The sequence below is a fragment of the Ammospiza nelsoni genome, chromosome 1, assembly GCF_027579445.1.
Source record: "Ammospiza nelsoni isolate bAmmNel1 chromosome 1, bAmmNel1.pri, whole genome shotgun sequence".
NCBI lineage: Eukaryota > Metazoa > Chordata > Aves > Passeriformes > Passerellidae > Ammospiza > Ammospiza nelsoni.
The window spans coordinates 96,377,427-96,395,482 of record NC_080633.1 but is presented as its reverse complement, the minus strand read 5'-3'; positions in this window follow the sequence as shown (position 1 = coordinate 96,395,482).

The window sequence follows — 18,056 nt, the reverse complement described above, 5'->3', positions numbered from 1 at the left end:
TATATAAAAATATTTCAAAACCTTAGTGCTATAGAAAGAAATATATTCAAAGACAATATTTCCACACCTTAGAAAACACTTTTAGCAACTGACAATTTAAATAACCATAAAAGTAGAAAACATATTTCAATCTGTTGTTGATGTTTCTTCTACTGTAATTTGTTTTATCGATCTCTTTTCTTGCATGCAGATTGCCAACAAACTACAATTGTGAACTAAAAAAAAAATTGCCACAGCCTGTGATGCTCTCTCAAAATATTGTTCTTTACAGGCTGATATAAAGAGATGCTATCATAAGAAAAATAAAGGGCACAGAAAGTTACACAGAGTGGCGCCTTTGGAATGTATTGGTTCAATAAAATTTTCATTAAAGGTCCAGAAAATTATGCAGAAAATACAGTAAAAAAGAAAATGAAAATTGAAGTAAATCTCTACAGTTTAGCTCACAACATAAAATCAAAGTTGCAGTCAGCTGGCGCTCAGTGTTTTCTGACTGGAATCAAAACAAGGCATGGGATGTTAGAATGAGGGAAAGAGATCTTGTCCTCTCGCCTTACCTACTGTCACCTATCATTATCTAGAAACATAATAATGTCACCATCTGGCCTTCAATGAGACTTTTACTACAAAATTAGCTTAATTGCCAGGGCAAGTCAAGATATAATATCAGCCCTGTTTGGCAAATGCCCCTGATGCACTGGTCAAAATGTCATCTTTACAACCAAACACAAGCAAGCTTTCTCATTATCTTCTTTAGATAAATAAAAATAAGCTTCTTGCTGTGCTATTTCCTAAACACTTCCAAAACATGATACTCACAGTGCTCTAAGTAAACTCTTGCAAAACTGCAAATCACTTCAAGGACTGACAGAAAGCAAAAAGCAACTAAATTGTAGCTACAGAGTTTTTAAAGCTCTATTGGTCTAGAAAAAAGTTGCTGCTGCTGCTACATGAATGCAGACCTGAAGCGATTGATAATCACAGTGATGAGTCATTCTCTGGGCAATCTCAATTAAGTGGTTTCTAGCGTTCAGCAAATTCTTCTTAAATGCATTTTGCTTCACAGAAGTGGACAAACAAAAATATGACATTGTCCTAACCTTGTGGGAGAATGTCAGGCTTCATTAGTACTTTTATGAAGATTTACATCTTCAGGTAATGACACCATCTGCCTAAATATATTTTTTGCCAATCGTAATTATAAAAGCACTTAGGTTAAAAGTTTAAGTAGTTAAGGGTGGCTAAAGTTATCTTTATTCAAATCCACTCATATCTCACTTTTTTGTCTAAAAGTTTTCTAGTTATGTCCATTTGACTCAAATGTCCAACTTCTAGTGGAGCATTAAAAAACTTGTTAAATGTATTTATAGAGTAAAAGCAAACTGCCTTATCAATGTATTTTGCTGTGTGCTAGAAATATTGCAGCTCATTTTAAAACTTCCATTTGAAAGCAATATAAGTCCAAACAAATTATGCAAGTCTGATATAAGATGCAAGAAACCAAAAGCATTACTGAACTCTCAAGAGTTTAAGTTTTAGTGTCTTGCTTAATTTCATGCTCCAACTGGCTGCTTCTCAGATTGAAAAAGGAAAAAAAAAGACTGATGAAAAGAAGGAGAAAGAAAATATTTCCCACCACTTTTTCTTGTCCAAGAGCAAAAAGGCATAAAAAAAACTAGCAAGTACAAAAGAAACTAAGGAAAATATGCCCATACACCATGCAGAGAGGACTTGTGGAATCTTTTGCCACTAAACTTTTGCAGAACTTAAGGGATTTGATGGTTTCACAGAAGAGGACTAATGGCTTTTTAGGTATACCATGAAATACCTGTTTCTGCCACCAAGGAGAACCTGGAATTCAGCTCAGGAGTTATTGTGAATTTATCTAGACAGTATCACTACATACTTGCACCAATTTGTATTTTTTTTTTCTACATTGACAGCAGGGATGCTTAGCTGGGGCTTTGAACCTGCAGTGTGTATCTTACATTGTTAGAAAAGGCATCACTGTGCTTTTGCAAGTAGCAAGTCATAAAATTCTTTCTACACTGAAGGGCAAAGACCTGATCTAAATTTGTACAAGTGACTAAGTCAAGGTGAACTCATCACCTAGGTGATTAGAACTTGAACTCACCACCTAGGTGATCAGATTGTAGTCTCATCTATGAACTAATTACTTAGAGAAAGCATTCCTGTAATAGTCAGCTAAAAGCCATTAGAAGTTCTAGGGAGTATTTTGTATTTTTCCAGAAAAGTCACAGTTTTCTGAAAAATACCTAGGTTACATGGCCAGGGACTAAATGTTAAATTTCAGAATGGAAATAACCTTCAGCAAAATTTGCCTTTGAGTGGTCTGCCATAAACTGGTGGGTTTTGAAGGTGTTTATACATTCAATGTATTATGCAGCTTTTTTGTTACTGCAATTATAAACCATGAATTTAGCTGTTGCTGTAATTATATGTGTTGCCATCAAATTCAAATTAAATGTCATGTTAACCTGACTTCCATTGGCCACTGCAACACTCAGAATATGTTTCCAGAGTTGGCTTGGCAAGATGCAATCTAGATAACAGGACATCTCCTCTAGGCTGAGATGCAATAGCGCCAGAGACCTGTAAGCCAAAATACCAGTTCTACTCTACCATAGGTTTTTTGTAATTGCTATGAGATCACAGACAAGTTATTCATGGTGTCTGTGTTACCCCTTTCCAAGGGCCTAATATTTATGACATTTTTGGTTAAAATGTCATTCTGGTATGTTTTCTTAACCATTGAGAAGGCACAACCCCAAAATAATTTATTATCAGTCCTGACTCTCTGGAGTCTAAGTACAGAATCATACTGTAGAGAACAGAATTTCCTCCCTATAGTCGAAACTTCTCAGAGGGAAGATCATCTCAGAGCACATAAATAATTGCAGACTGACATATTTTTAAATTTTTTTTTCTGCCAAAAGAAATCACAGGCAAAATACAGAAGAATAAAATTAAGCATTAAGGAGCTGTTGAAAAAATAGCTTTAGTTTGAATATTTACTCTAGCAGAATTATTCAAGTCTATATTAGGCAAAATCTGTCTTGCACCGGTCCACTTCAGGGAGGAGGAGGCCAGTGATGAAATGATGGCTGTGATTTTCAGACAAAGCCTAAGCTAATCATCTCACTACCTCTTTCAAAATTACTGTGAATCATGCATACTGGTGGGTGGCAGTAGGGGGGAAGAGATAAAGAAGTGTTATATGTGTGAAAGCCAGCACAGGCCTGCCTCTTTTAGCAGTGACCTAGTGAGTTTCTCTTCACCTGGGCTGCAGCTCCAATACAGCTGTGGGAGATGAGCACAGCAGAACACTGCCGCACACAAAGAGTGAATCCAACACGTCCCGAACACAGGGAATTATTTCCTGACAGGATACAAAGCCAATGTCTGATAGAGCTAGCATAACTGGAATTTGCTGTGCCATCTGGGACAAGGGATACATTGGCAATGCTGACCAAGCTGGACAATGGAATCAGCACACAAAACCAACTCTTCCTACAGCAAATCTGCAATGCAATTTAGACTGGAGGGTGTACCCTAAGTACTGGAAAATTTGGAAAGTATTTAGTTCAGTGCAGCTTAACATTGCCAAAGTCACCGTTTGTTCCATGTTTGTTCGATGCTAATGGAACAAGGTGAACTGAAACACTTGTTTCTGTTGATATCGACCCCTTTATTTAGTGATATGAAACAGCTAGTTCCCTAAAAGACAAAATTAATTCAAAGAATTTATTGGCAACTGGAAAGGATACTTCATATGAAAAAGGGAAACTGGCAAGGGGAACCCAAAGCAAGGGTGAGAGAAGCAAGGAAGCAAATAATATGACAATAAAGGAGAAAAGAACATGCAAATAATAAGAAAGGAGTGAAAGTTCAAAGCTACTGGAAGTCTATACATGAAGGTTAGTCTTGAACTGAACACATCAACAATGGATTTGCTTTATTATTTCCATAGTTAATAATACCAAAAGTGTGTTATTTATACCAATAGTTACCAATTTAAATCTCAATTTCTTGAAAGGGGTAGTACCTCCTCTTCTTAAAAACTTGATGTGCAGGAAAGTGAACATGCAAACCAAGGAGCACAAGATATTATTCACCCAAGAGCTGCAAGCTACTGTGGGAGTAATTCCTTTAGACTGCAAATTACTCTCTACAAATACAGTATAGGAATCTTCATTTTTCACTGGAAAAAATAAAACCAACCTTAAAAATAAGTCTAAAGAAAAGAGGAAAACCAGCAGCCAAACCATTAAAATGAACAAACAGGAATAGAATAAGGGAAGAAAAAGTGCAACTACCACAAAAATATATTAAATTTCTTATTAATTTTAGAAATTATGATGACTTTCCAAAAGCAAATAGAAATTTTATTTAAATAGATTTAATTATATATTAAAGGAATTGTAGTTCTTATACTTTTTTTTCCTCTTAAAACACATGAACACTTCATTTTTTCAAAATTATTCTGAGAAAGAGTGTTCATTTGTTCAGTGGAAGCAGAAGGAGCTAAGTTGAGCAACATTATTCTTAATTCATGACTTGTGATTTCTTTGTAAATTCCAGCCTGGATGTTAATCAGAAGACTTGAAAACAGACTGAGTCACCAGTTTCTTGGGAAAAAAATGTAAATTCTTGGAAGATGGCCAGAGAACAGCCAATAAAAAGAGAATTTTAATTTGTGAAATAAAGAATTTCCCATCCAGAATTTTGATGAAGAAATAATTTTTACCCACTATAATATCCCATAGCATTATATTATTCTTTAGTCTTATTTATAGTAGAATGTAATAGTATTTTTATAGTAGTGTTTTAGCAGTATTTTTTCTTTATTTCTGTATTTTAGAAATACAGAAAAAAGTATCCAAAAAACATTGGTCTGGGCACCACTGGGTGCCTTATTTTTAATATTTTTGCACATGGTATGGTGGAGGTTGCAGTGCTGTGCAAAGCCATAGTTTACAGATAGAACCAATATATTTAAAGTATAGGAAGCAGGATGGCCATTTAAATGCAATAAAGTTGTCAACTCATACGCATATGGCATTATAGACACCTCTGCCCAATCCTTCCTTCCCTTGATCTGATAATCTTTTTTCTTTCCTTTTTTCTTTCCTTTTTTAGCATCCCAAGTCTTCATATTCCATCTTTAAAATATGCTTTAGGAAGCGATGTAAGTCCATAACTCAGAACAGTCCACTATAGATTTTGGAATCTGGTTCTGTTCTCTCCTATTTTCCTGGAGAAAGATTTGATCACATGGGAATAGGAAATCTCTGTTTCTATTTTTGAAGATGGACACTTTGCAAAGAAGTACCACAAATTCACTGGACAAAAACAAATTGAGAAAACAAAAATGACCCTCCTTCACTATGTGTGTTTCACTATCTATTCATCTAAGAAGAAATAAACATTTTTCCCAACCCTGCTCCAATTGCTCTGTATTTTTATTCCATTTAATTATTGAAGCATCAATGCTCATTAATTTAGCTGTAATATTTTCCTTCTTCCCAAAAAATTAATTTGATATATTAATACTGTTTTGCCATCACTAGTGTTAGGCCGTAGGAGAAGGAAGAGTTGAGGACCTGCATTTTGAATTTGGGCTTGCAAATTCCATTTAACTGTTACACCAGACAGTGAAAGTTTTTTATGGATTAAGGCTTTAAACTTTTATACCTCAGGTCATAAAACAGAGATAGATAACTTTCAGTGTCTCACAACATTGTTGAAAGGTTTAATTCATGGACACTGACTGAAAATTGCTCGGGAAAAAAACTTGAATGAAAGATAGAGAAGTGCAAATGCAGCTGTCTTGGCAGAGGAACTGTGGAAAGGATTTCTCTTAAGCAGGCTTGTCAAGCTTGGCCATACAATGCACATTGCTTGCTAGGGATATCTGCTTAACAACTGAATGAAAATAAGATCTACTTTCCCTCCCATTCTTCTTCTGTTTTAATGAGCAACTTGAGCAGATACTCATTTCACAAAGACAGTAGATAACTTCTATTTTCTTTGCCAAACAGAACCACTTTTAAATTGTTCAATGTTCTTTTCCCTCATCAAAAAAATAATCTTTTCCTGGATCAAAGAATACTGAAGTTTTTCATCACTTTGCAGTTATATTTAGGAAAAAACACCTCAACAAGTTCTTCTGAGCTCTAACCCCCAAGTGAAAAGAGAACAGTTCCCTACCATGCTTGATAGAATATCTCATGGGAACATGGGATGAAATCTCATGCAATCCTTGTGGAAAAAAAATCTATTTAAATAAGCAATGAAATAAGCACAGTCAGCTGAAAAGATTTACAGTTAACTCCTTTAAATCCATACTGCAAATAAAACCACTTTTATCTTCTTTTTCTTATGTCCCTTCTCATTTAATTTCCATGGAGAATATGTTAAAATAATACAACTATTTTAAAATTCCAGCCAGATACAATCTGTAATACAGTGAGGCATGCTCAATGCAGTTGTAACTTTAGCTTCCTTTATATGTTTTCTCTAGAGTATATTGCTGGCTTTGAAAGAAAACACAGCTAAAGAGGCTTTCAAGCTTTAATAGTCATAAATCTGTTCATTTATGTCTCTTACAAAAAGTTATGTTTATATTTAAATATTTTTACTCTATGATGTTGTGAAATACTGAGAATGGCAAAAACTCTAGATACATGGTTTATGATCAGGAATGACAAGTCCTTCTTTAGATTAAAAAGCTTAAAAAATGTATGATGCAGCCACAGTACCGAGAGGAAATGTCAGGGGATTTCAGGGGATGATAATTATATTGACATTAATGATCACAAATTCTAAGAAAACAAATAGAGAGGTGGCTGACATTAGTTGCAATTATTAAATACAAAAGCAAGCATTTTCTCTCTTATTTTGACAAAAGAAAATTTTTTCTGAAGCAATCCACTTCATCTAACAATTTTTAAGAGTTGCAGATTGTGTTTTAACAAAAGTAGCAGGAGTTGTTTATTCTCAAAACTCAAAACACATAAGTCTTTTTCATGAAACTTCCTTAAATATCAATATTTTATTTTAAAATTGAATTTATTGGATGAGTAACTCATGCAATGCACAGAGTAATAACAGAAAATGAAAAATTACACCTTTAGGTTTGTTTTGGGTTTGTAGAGGAGGGGTGTGATTTCTGCAAAAGCAAATTAAAAATAAAGGATAAGCTTTGGAACCGGCATTTAAAATGTCAGATTGCTTTTATTTAATTAAGATTTTTGTGTGCTTTATAAAAATCAACCAAATCTTTGTAATAGTTTCAGTATTGTTGTTCAACTGCTGTCATTTATGTCATCTCAGTGCAAGTCTTAGAGTGAATTTAGCAGTGCAAAATAGTCTGAGCTTAATTGCATATTTTTTTAGGTTTCACTTTATTTTCATAATTTGCTTTTGACTCTTTCAACATGTTTGATACATTTGTTTGAATTGCACTGCACCTATTTGAGGAGAAATTTACTGTTTCTATAGTTATGTGCAATGAGGTAGCCTCTGAGCACAATGTTTTCCAAAAATGGACTGGTTCTTTGACTGTAGGAAGAAGCAGAGTTTAGGAATGATGCAGAATCATTATCACAGGAATCTTAGAGAAGTACTAAACACATTCTTTAAAATGGCTGTTTCCCAGTTATACAGAAGCTGAACAATGAATGATTCTAAGCTTAGTGACAGGAAAGAAATACGTTTTACTGTGAGCATTTTCAAAATGTTATAATAAAGTGGGCTGAATAAGAACAGAAACATATCAAAAGTGTATATTTACTCGTGATTAAAGTCAGCTTTCTGTGCCCTGACCTTAAAAAGGACAGTACAAGAATAAAACTTACAGTAAAGGATAACCTTGACCATGGGCCAAATGTGACCTGCTGATACATGCATTAAAATCAACTGCAGTTGTCTAAATGCATTTAAGAGAAGCTTTGTTACTAAATGTATTCTGGATGGAAATTCCCCTTTACAAGAGTTTAACAAGCTACACAAATGATCTCAGAATCATATCTCCATAACCCAAGGAAATTTTAAGCTTCTTGAGTATTTAATAGCAAGGTAGGTTGAGAAGATGATCAATTTTACTCTCTTTTGTCGGGAAACATAAAAGCAATAGATATGGAGCAACTTCTGAAGCTGTATCAGCCTCAGATGGCCTGGATTCCTTATTTCAGAAAAAAGATTTTCAATGGAAAGTCCATTCCCCCATATTTTGGAATGTGATCCTTTTCTGGCATCATTGACTCAGTTGCAATGTTTCCCTGGTTTTGTTTTCTAGAGCATGGCTCTACAGCTGGAAGTTAGGGAAGAAAATGACAGAAGTTTACCAAAGGATTTAATTATAATCTTGCAAATTGGTTCTGGTTTTGTGTTTGAAATGTATGCATGTAAACTAGCAACATTCAGAAGGGGCTGACAAGCACCTGCCTACACTGAAAATATTGTTTAATGTTGGGTTCTAGCAAAGTTTGACCCCAACTGCTGATACTGACCATGATTTTCAGTGAGCTATGCTGTCTACCTTCTTCCAATCATGTCTTCTAACTTGTGATTTCACCAAAATAAATGAACCAAAAAATGATTGTTCTGTGGAAGAAACATCACCTGATATGTAGAGCCTCAGCATCCCTCTCTTTCTAACCTAATCATTGATCTGGAGAATGCAAAATGAAAAACACATTAGCCTCCTATATGGCAAGAGAATGGTGTCAGGACACTGAATTTTGTAGTGAAGAACAGCAAAATAGTTTTCTGCCACTCTGCTTCCTTTAACAGTGATGCTCTTAAAATGGGTTTGAAAATTACCTTTGCATATAGCTATGTGCTTAAAAAATATCAGAGCTAAAAACTTGAAAAAAAAAAACCAAACAAACAGAAACCAAAACAAACAAGCCTCATTCACCTTTCCCTCCTTCCACCCAGGGTCAACTTCTTTCCTTCACTTCCAGCCTGTCTACTTCCCTACCTTTTCCCCAAGTGGTACAATGGAATAAGAAATGAGAGTTGTGGTAAGTCCATAAGAGTTCCTCTATGATGCTTCTTCCTCCTCAGACTTTTCCACATGGATCTTTTCCATGTGCTACTGTCCTTTAGGATAACTCAGCTCCTGCATGGTTTCCTTATGGGCTGCAATTTCTTCCAGGGAATACATGCCTGCTCTGACATGGGCTTCTCCATGGGCTGCACATGGACAACCTGCTTTACTATGGTCTTCTCCAGGGGCTGCATGAGAATCTCTGCTCCAGAGCCCGGAGCACATCCTTTTGCTCCTTGTTGTCCAGCTTGGTGCCTTCAGAGCTCTTTGTCTCACTGTAGTTGTTTTTTTTTTTGTTGTGGTGGTTCTGTGAGGGCTTTATGCTTCTTGTCCTCCCCCTGCCCCCCAAATTGTCCTTGTTAGGTCCACAAACACTTTAAAAGTTGGTTGTCCTACTTTAGGAAGCACCTTATTTTTCATCAGATACATCTAAGTCAATGAGTACATGATCCCAAGCAGCAAAGCTGCACTTGCTAACACTTGCAAAACTGACATTCTTTATCAAGGATCCTTGCTCTTACTCTTGATCTGGCTTAATATAAATTGTCAGGCGAAATCTTGAAGAACTTCCCATATTCCGCATCTTCATTCGGGACTTTTGTCTATGAACTCAATACAGGGGATTTTTTTTTTTTTTTTTTTGTGTAAAACCTGTGCTTTATCTCCTCATAAATGCTAAATTTAGCAGTCACTTATGTTCTGTATGGGTAACATGAGGACGATTTTCAGAGTTGCTGCATGGTATTTCAAAGTCACATTATTTATAGTAGGAATAAGGCATTCACTTAATAATAAGGGTATTTTTTTTTTCGTTTACTTTTTAAACTGTATTTCAACTTTGCACTTTTTCAAGAAGCAGTTGTTTTTTGTGAATTTTCAATCATATGCAAGACTTCCTATTTGAAAGAACTTATCTGAAATGACCATCAGCTGCCTTCCCTATACAACAGAGGGAGAGGAATTGAAAAAAAACTTTACTACTAAAACTTATTTTGCAGGACTAACTTTTTTTGTGTGGGAGGATGCTTAAATAGTAATGAAGATAGTTGCCACTCTTATTATTTAAACTATAAAGATCAAGAATTAGGAATGGATATTTAACATGTGCTCAAGTCATCCATAGCTAGATGCTGTTCTTGTGGTGTATATTAAGGATTGTTCAATAATCCTGGGTTTATAGTGATTGATCTTTCTTCATCAGATCAGATCTGCACCACAAAAGATACAAAACACTAAGTTTTGTTTTCAAGAAAATATCTGTATAAAAAAGAGTTGTCAATCCTTAGTGAGATCCAAAGAAATTAACTAGGGGAAAGAATTTAATCTGTCTTTAAAATCAGAAAACCAGTACACCATAACCTTATTGTGAATTAACACATAAAAGTGTTACCAGGAAGGTGTGATGCTAATACGGTGCAGTTAATGGATTGCCTCTAAAAGATTCCAGCAGAGTGGAGACAATATGCAATAAAAGACATGGGGGCTTACAAGTTAGTGCTGCTCCGCCAGCGCTCTGTTTGCCAGATCCCTGGACTGGAATACAAGTTGCAAAATGGCTCCTTAACTGGGGGCTTCAGAACAGTAAGCCAAAAAACCCAATATTGAGAACTGCTCTGTATAATGTTAAACTGGAGGCTGAAATACCAGCTCTCCCTTCACCATTTTATACAGAAAATTAAATAAAACAAACAAAGAAACAAGCAAAAAAACCAACCAAACAACAACAACAAAAAAACACCATAAAAAAACCACAAACAAAAACCAGAACAAAACAAATGCCTAGGTGACAGGACCTGACCATTTTGAGAGGCCCCACAAATCAGTCCTGTGGCTCAAACTAGCAGTGAGAAGTGTTACTCATCCCTCCTTAGGGAACCTGGAAGCTTCTTTCAAGGGATCATCAAGGTGGATTTTTTGGATCACAGTTTCAGAGCTGGGGGCATCTTCTCTTCTCTTCATCTCATTCTTTGGAACCAATGCCACAATTTCAGGGTCATAGCTCCATAATATTCTTTCCCTTACATCTCCAGACCTTCCAAGGGTGACTTCCCACTAAGGTACTGCAAGAGGAGCGAGGCCCGTGAACTTCTGTGCCAGCCAGTCTCTATGGGATGCTGTTACAGGAACACCAGGGCAGAGAATTGATCAGAAATTGATCAATGCAGCTGCAAACCGTTACTTCAAGTTTTCCACGAACTTTCAAGGAGATCAATCAGAAGGGAAGATGTGCTGTAGATCAGCCAAGTAAGATGCACTTTAATTCAGGAAATTTTGGAAAAAGTTGCAGCTCGCCAAATAGCCTTTAGCAAATGTTATGCACTTCACTTGCGTCATTTGGAGACAAAAGATGACAGTCTGCTCTTGATACACCTGTGTTAATACTTTTTGGTGGGATTTTTCCTACTTGGAGAGCAAGGAATATATCTTAACACATTGCCTGAAGACAACTGCCCCTGAATATTATCACAGCTCTTCTGAAAGCTGTGTTGGCTCTTACTCTTGACCTTTCTTATGCCCAGAATTTTAAATTGTCTGGCTGTGCTTAATATAATGAATATATTGAGAAAAGGAATTACCAGCATATCTATACACATGTATTGAAGAATTTTCCTGAAAATTTAAGTATTTTATTAAGTCCTTCAACATAGACAATGATATTAAAAACTTAACTGAAATTAAACAGTAATTGCCGGCAATAAATGTGAAAAAGGTGCAATTGCCTTCATTATATGAGAATTATGTGAGACTATGTGTTGTTAATTGCAGTGTTGAGGTGCTACAAGACACACTGGAGTCAATATGAAGTGTTGTAATTTTCCAGTAATTCACCTGTATGATTACAGTTTAGGCTTTATTGCTAATTTGCTTTCTTGAAGATACTAAGAATAATTTTTCAATGCATGTATTACATCTTCTAAATTAAGAGTATGCATATTATTGTTAATCATAATTTTTAATACCTTGGCGTTCAGAAACCGATTTTCTTTCTGGTTCATGAAAAAGTCTTTTGACTTAATTCTACATATTATTGAGCTCGATGCTAGTATTCTTTTGGTTTGGGGTAGTAGAAATTACAGTCTACTGAATGGGTGTGCTGAGAGTTCCTTTGTCAACATCTAGAACTACCCGCAAAGTTATTCAAAAGAAACAAATCCTAGTTTGAGCTATGAGCTTTTATATAAAGAGGATTCTTTTCTCCCAATTATTTTTTCATTGAGTGATTCTCAGAATTCAGAGACACTGATTTAAAAGAAGAATCATCTGACATTCTTGTTTTGTGTTTCAACTCATGTTTTTAAAGGTTTAGGATATAAACAAAGTAATTTGACTAAAATGTTGTGACAAATAAGTCAGTGCATCAAAGAGTAATAAAATATTCTAAGAGCTACAGAAGCAAGGAAGCATATCCTGTAGGGGCTCTGAGCTCCATTTGTCATTAATTTATTGGCATAGCTTTGTGAATATTCCATTATAGAAACAACCTAACCAGCTATCTGTGAAATCCTATAGGTCTGCCAATTGGTGATTTTCTTTTGGAACTGTCAGCACTTTTCACTGTGCATGAGGCAAGTTACTGCGAAGGATGAAAGAAAACACAAAATCAATAGCTAAATTTTTTTATGTTGAATTTTTTTTTTCCATGTTGAAATGCAGGTGTAGAAAATAATCAATTGAAAAGGAGCACAAGTTAATTGAATCACATGAAAACAATGTCATATATTGCTTTGGAAACAGTACAGTATAATACTATTATTTCTAAAGCAATAGTCATGTTGCTCTGTTATGCATTCCCTTTTGCTGTTCATGGAAAAAGCCAAATTACTGACATAGCACAAGAGCAAGTCAATAAACATTTAACATTTAACACTTTTGTTCATCATGAATCTGTACTGCAGATCTTTCCTCAAGCACTTTGATGATATTTTTTCTAATATACAATGTTCATGAACATAACCAGAATATGTGGAACAGTTTGACTTTCAGATATAAAGTCCCTCTCTACCCAGCCTCCTCTAGTGATTGACTTCCAGACCTAGATTCTTCCTCCACTGATTACACTAGTAGTGCTGTCTTTCATTATTATTGAATAATATATATTAAAAATAATAATTATATTTAAAAAATCCTCATAACATGATAAGAAAAAATTAGTTTAATGTCTTGAAACAAAGCTCAGGTCTTCAATAGCAGTCTTGTCATCCCTCAGTTTTTCAGCCAGCCTCCCATAACTTTGATCTTTTGTTCAAAATTACTAGCAATATGGTCATTTCAGACATGGCTTTTATCCTCCTTAGGCCACTAGTGATTGTCTTCTTTGGCACACAGACTGACAACTGAATGGCTGAGGAATTAGAATGAGTGGAATGAGCAGCAGGGTAATAGTATCTGGAAGTTGTTTCCTGCACCGTGTAAAGAAAGATAAAACCATTGCATTACATTGTACTATGAACGTCATTATTTTGCAATTACTATCTCATAACACTTGAATCTACCTATTCTTTGTCCAGAACAAAACAGTGACTTTGGCTTTCCCCAGTCCATTTTTTTACCATGGACATTTAAAAAAAATATGTTCCAAGTGGATGCAGTTCTGTGGGATGTCTGAGTTGTCATCTTTATCCATCATCAGCACTCTTCACAGCTCTTATGATGATTGAATCAGATTAAGCATATACATATCATACAAACATATATGAGGCTATATTTATATATGCAAATAAGTGTAGCAAGAAATACGTATTTCACATAAAAAGTTATAAAACTCTTTTTTTTCTCTCTGAAAGGAATATTTTAAGTATACCATTTTAGTTTTCTGTTTTCAGCAACATAATGGCCAGCTGAATCTGTCAGTCCCTTGAGTTTCAAACTGAGCAAGCTCTAGCTCTACCCATAAATCTAGTTCTCACATTTTTTTTCTTTCTCACATCTCATACTCATCCTGTATCATATTCCATCTCTTCCCTTTGCTTCCTTTTTTCATATAAATGAAGCAAAATGTTCCTATAAAATGTTTTGATGATCTTTTTTTTCTAATATATATTGTTCATGAATCAACCAGAGCACGTGGTTCTTCACATAGTCTTCCTAGCAAATCAAAATCCTCCAGTAAGGCATACAGAAACTTTTTCAATGAAGCAGGTTTGGATTATAAAAGTAGCTTTGTCAAAACCAAAACATGCAAAAAACACATGTTGCTAGAAACAGCAAAAAATTATCAACAGGGAAAGTAAAGTTGTATATTTTTGTTTGCTTGTTTGTTTCCTAAAGCATTCCTTTTTTTTTAATAATTAAAAATGGTATCAACATTTTCAGGTTTATGTTTGCTTGGAGGTTTTGTGTTTGTTTGTCTGTTTGTTTGCTTTGAAATATTGTAATTTTCAGGTCAACCAAAAATCCCGTTTTGAAGAAACACTGGTTTTATTTCACTTTACAAACGTGACATATTTTTCTCACCAGGGACACACAGATGCATGGCTTGACATACAGGTTTCTGTAGGAAGTTTACCCAAAGGGCAGAACCTGTGTTGTGTCACTGTCAAGCCCTGGCTTCTCATCACTCAGCATCTGACCCTCACTGCTCCCTGACAGGGATCGAGAAGAATGGCCAGGTATTTCAATAATTAATACGTTTTTTGAATGTCAGGAAGCAGTTTTCTTAGTTGGCCTTTAGCAGTGATGGTTCCTAGTTGTTCTTCACAGAAGGGGCAGGAGTTCAGGGGAAAAAGGACCGTGGCAGGAACAGCCCTCACACTTGTAGCAGCGAGGAACACGAGACAGAACTCAAGGGGAGCTTTGAGCTCTGTCCCTTCTACCTCTGCCTTCTAAGGGAGTGGGACAGAGTTTAAACCTGTCCGCTCAGTTTCGCCTGGAAAATTGTATAACATTTCCCACAACTGACAGAACTTACTTTAGCTACCAAGTAAAGCCAGCTTCAGTAGGCAGAACCTATCCTACTGAAGACTTAAAAATATTTGAGATTTCAATACAGAGCTTGGAAATTATCTTATCTGTTACCTGGAGAAAAATCTATAATACTGTGAAATCTACAGTAAGCTCTGCTAAAAGATGTGTTTCTACTGAAGACAGACTCATAATAGGGATATTTATGTTGTCTGATGAGGAGAACATTTTGTTTCTCCTGATTTTTGTCTGATATTCCAGTCTTGAATTTTGCCTTTGGAGCAAGCTTATCATTTCTGCGATTATTTTTCTTTCCATTAATATGAAAAAGTTAGAAGTCTGAGCAACTCCTTTCATAAGAAAAATCTTCATATCTCTGTGGAAACCCTCTTCAAAGCTTCATGTCACAGTGGAAAGAAAAGCCTTTTATAAAAGCTCACATTGTATGAAGCAATTATCTTAATCTCTTGGCACTAAGTAGATATATAATTTTTTAAGATATCTATGCAAGTGAGCAGGGCTCTTCACTCTGCTCAGGCACTTTGTTTATTTAAGGATTTTTCACTATCATCAGTGTTAATATATAAAGCAAATATATCCCATTAAGCTAGGAAATGTGCATATTACATGGTTAAAATAATAAATTTACTTTTTTTTTTAAATAGCCAATTCAGATTTTAGAAAACAGTGTAATTAAAATTTATAATGGTTTGAACCATTTTTTCAAAGATCAAGGCAGTACAGGATAACAATATGAAATCCAACAGTCAGGGGAAAATGCTTAAAAAAAAAAAGTGAGGCAAGGTATATTGTGTACATATGCATCTATGTATGGGAGTTATCTGTGTAGGCAATATATATGGTTACTGGGACTAAAGTACATAAAAATATTGTTAAAAATAGAGTTTTGCTTGCTGTCTTGAAACAATATGTTTGGAATTGGTTCAGAATTATTTATGAAAATGTTATGTTCAGATACATATCTGAAATATCACTTCTGATAAATCACTCCTGAAATACTTGAAACATAGACCTACAAAGATGCAAAGTATTCATTATATATAATATCATCTTCACCCAAAGTAATAGTGATTTTTTGGGTGCCTATGAGCTTAAAATGTCATGTTTCAGCTACCAATAAGGGACATTTTGAACTTAAACCAACTTAAAATTGTAACAATCTGTTTTATCAAGTCACATAAAATAATAAAAATATTTAAGGACCAAAACATTTTAGCAAAGGTGTAAATGAGGGTAACACTCATTTTTTTCACAGCACTAAGTGCTTACTATAAATTATTTATTTATTGTCTCACTCTCAAAGAATATAGGATAGCTTCTTTCATGTTTAGACATTTTTACTCGGTTTTCAATTTTCAAATGAATTTCCAAGAAATTCTCAAATTTTTGGAATTTTTCTCATAACTGTTTAGCTTTAAAAAATAACCTCAGAGGCATTTATCTGTACTTCAATGTTATGCTTTACATATTTTATTGGTGATATAACTGAAGAAATAAATGCAGCAAAGGATGTGCAAGTAACAATACAAGTAATAATAAATAATATTGTTACTGCAGTCACTGGAATTTTCTTTGGGTTTCTCAAAGTGTCACTCTTAAGATCCTCTGTTATTTGCTGACTCTTTATTCTTTATCCACTCATTGCTCATTGATTAGAAGTGCAGAGGTCATCAGAAATATTCATTACTCATGCCAAATGACAGACAAATCACAGGAGAAAAGTGAAGCAGGGATTTCAAGAACTGAAGCAGCATTCACAACTTTTACCTTGAATAAGATGCAAAGATCTATCCACAAAGCTCTGATTTTTTAGAGTTTTGTATGTGGGAGTACTTTCTTATGATAAGAAAATATTATAAAACTTCTTTTAAAAGACAATATTTTTTTAATTATGCCATTTTTTGGTTTTTTACCATCAGTCTAAATGCAGTCATGTAAAAAAATATTTCTTCTCTCTTCCAACCCCCAAATAGATGTCTCTAAACTGGCCTTGAATCATGACCTCTACCTAAGGGCAAGCATTTCCTATTGTACTATAAGCCTCAGTACCACAAGAATATTGGATTTTATTGATTTCTTAAATAAACTTAATCCATGTCTGAGCAGTACTGTGATGAGTTGATAAAGAAGTATTTTTCCCCACTCTAAACTTATTCCACTGGGTAAAGTGCATTTGCATTTTGGTTCCAAATAGTGCTATTGGTATAACAGTGGAATTTAATTAGAAATTAAAACCATCTTCAGAGCCAAAATCTGACCAGATCTTAGACAGACTGTTATGTCATGACATTTTCTGAGAGTAATTTTTAGTAGTTTTAATGCCACAGTTTATTATATTTGTTCTTTTCTGTGTGCAACTTCATGCTTTTTTACTGAAAGAAACTCTTACTAAACATAAAAACACAGAAATGGTGTCCTGCCATCATAAGCATCAATATTAGACAGTTGTTTTCATTAAATAAGCAAGCTCCACTAAAAAGCTGACAAATGGTGGGAGGTTTTTGTGTGGATTTTGTTCCCCCATTCCTTTAGAAGGATGCTTCTCCCTTCTCTTCACAGGGCTTAGGTTCTTTTCATATTCATAAGGACTGTCCTGCTGGGCCTGCAGCTCTGCCACCCGCCTTCTGCTCACAGCTCTCTGCCCTCATCTCCCTGTAAAATATTCCAATCCTCTTCTGTGCTGATTTTGTCTCTCAGCTCTGCGTCATCTGCGTTTCATTAGCATGATCCTGTTATTTGCACCAGAGCCATTAGTAGAAAGAGACTGCCCCTAAGCCTAAACCTCAAGGAATTCCACAGACAAGTCTATCCAGTAAAATCATTGTCCTCTCAGCAAAGGTGTTTACCCTCACTAATACTTTTTTTCCTTTCTATAAATTAGGCTGCCTTGAATTTAATAGTGAATTCTTTTATACTAACTGATCCAAATATTTGTTAATGCTGAGTATTCAAATTATTTGAGTATTGAAAGATATCCTGGAAAATTTTGTGTTGCCAGAAATGAACATTGACAAAACTAAAAGTATTTTATGAAAAATTCGGGGCCCCTACTGCTGTG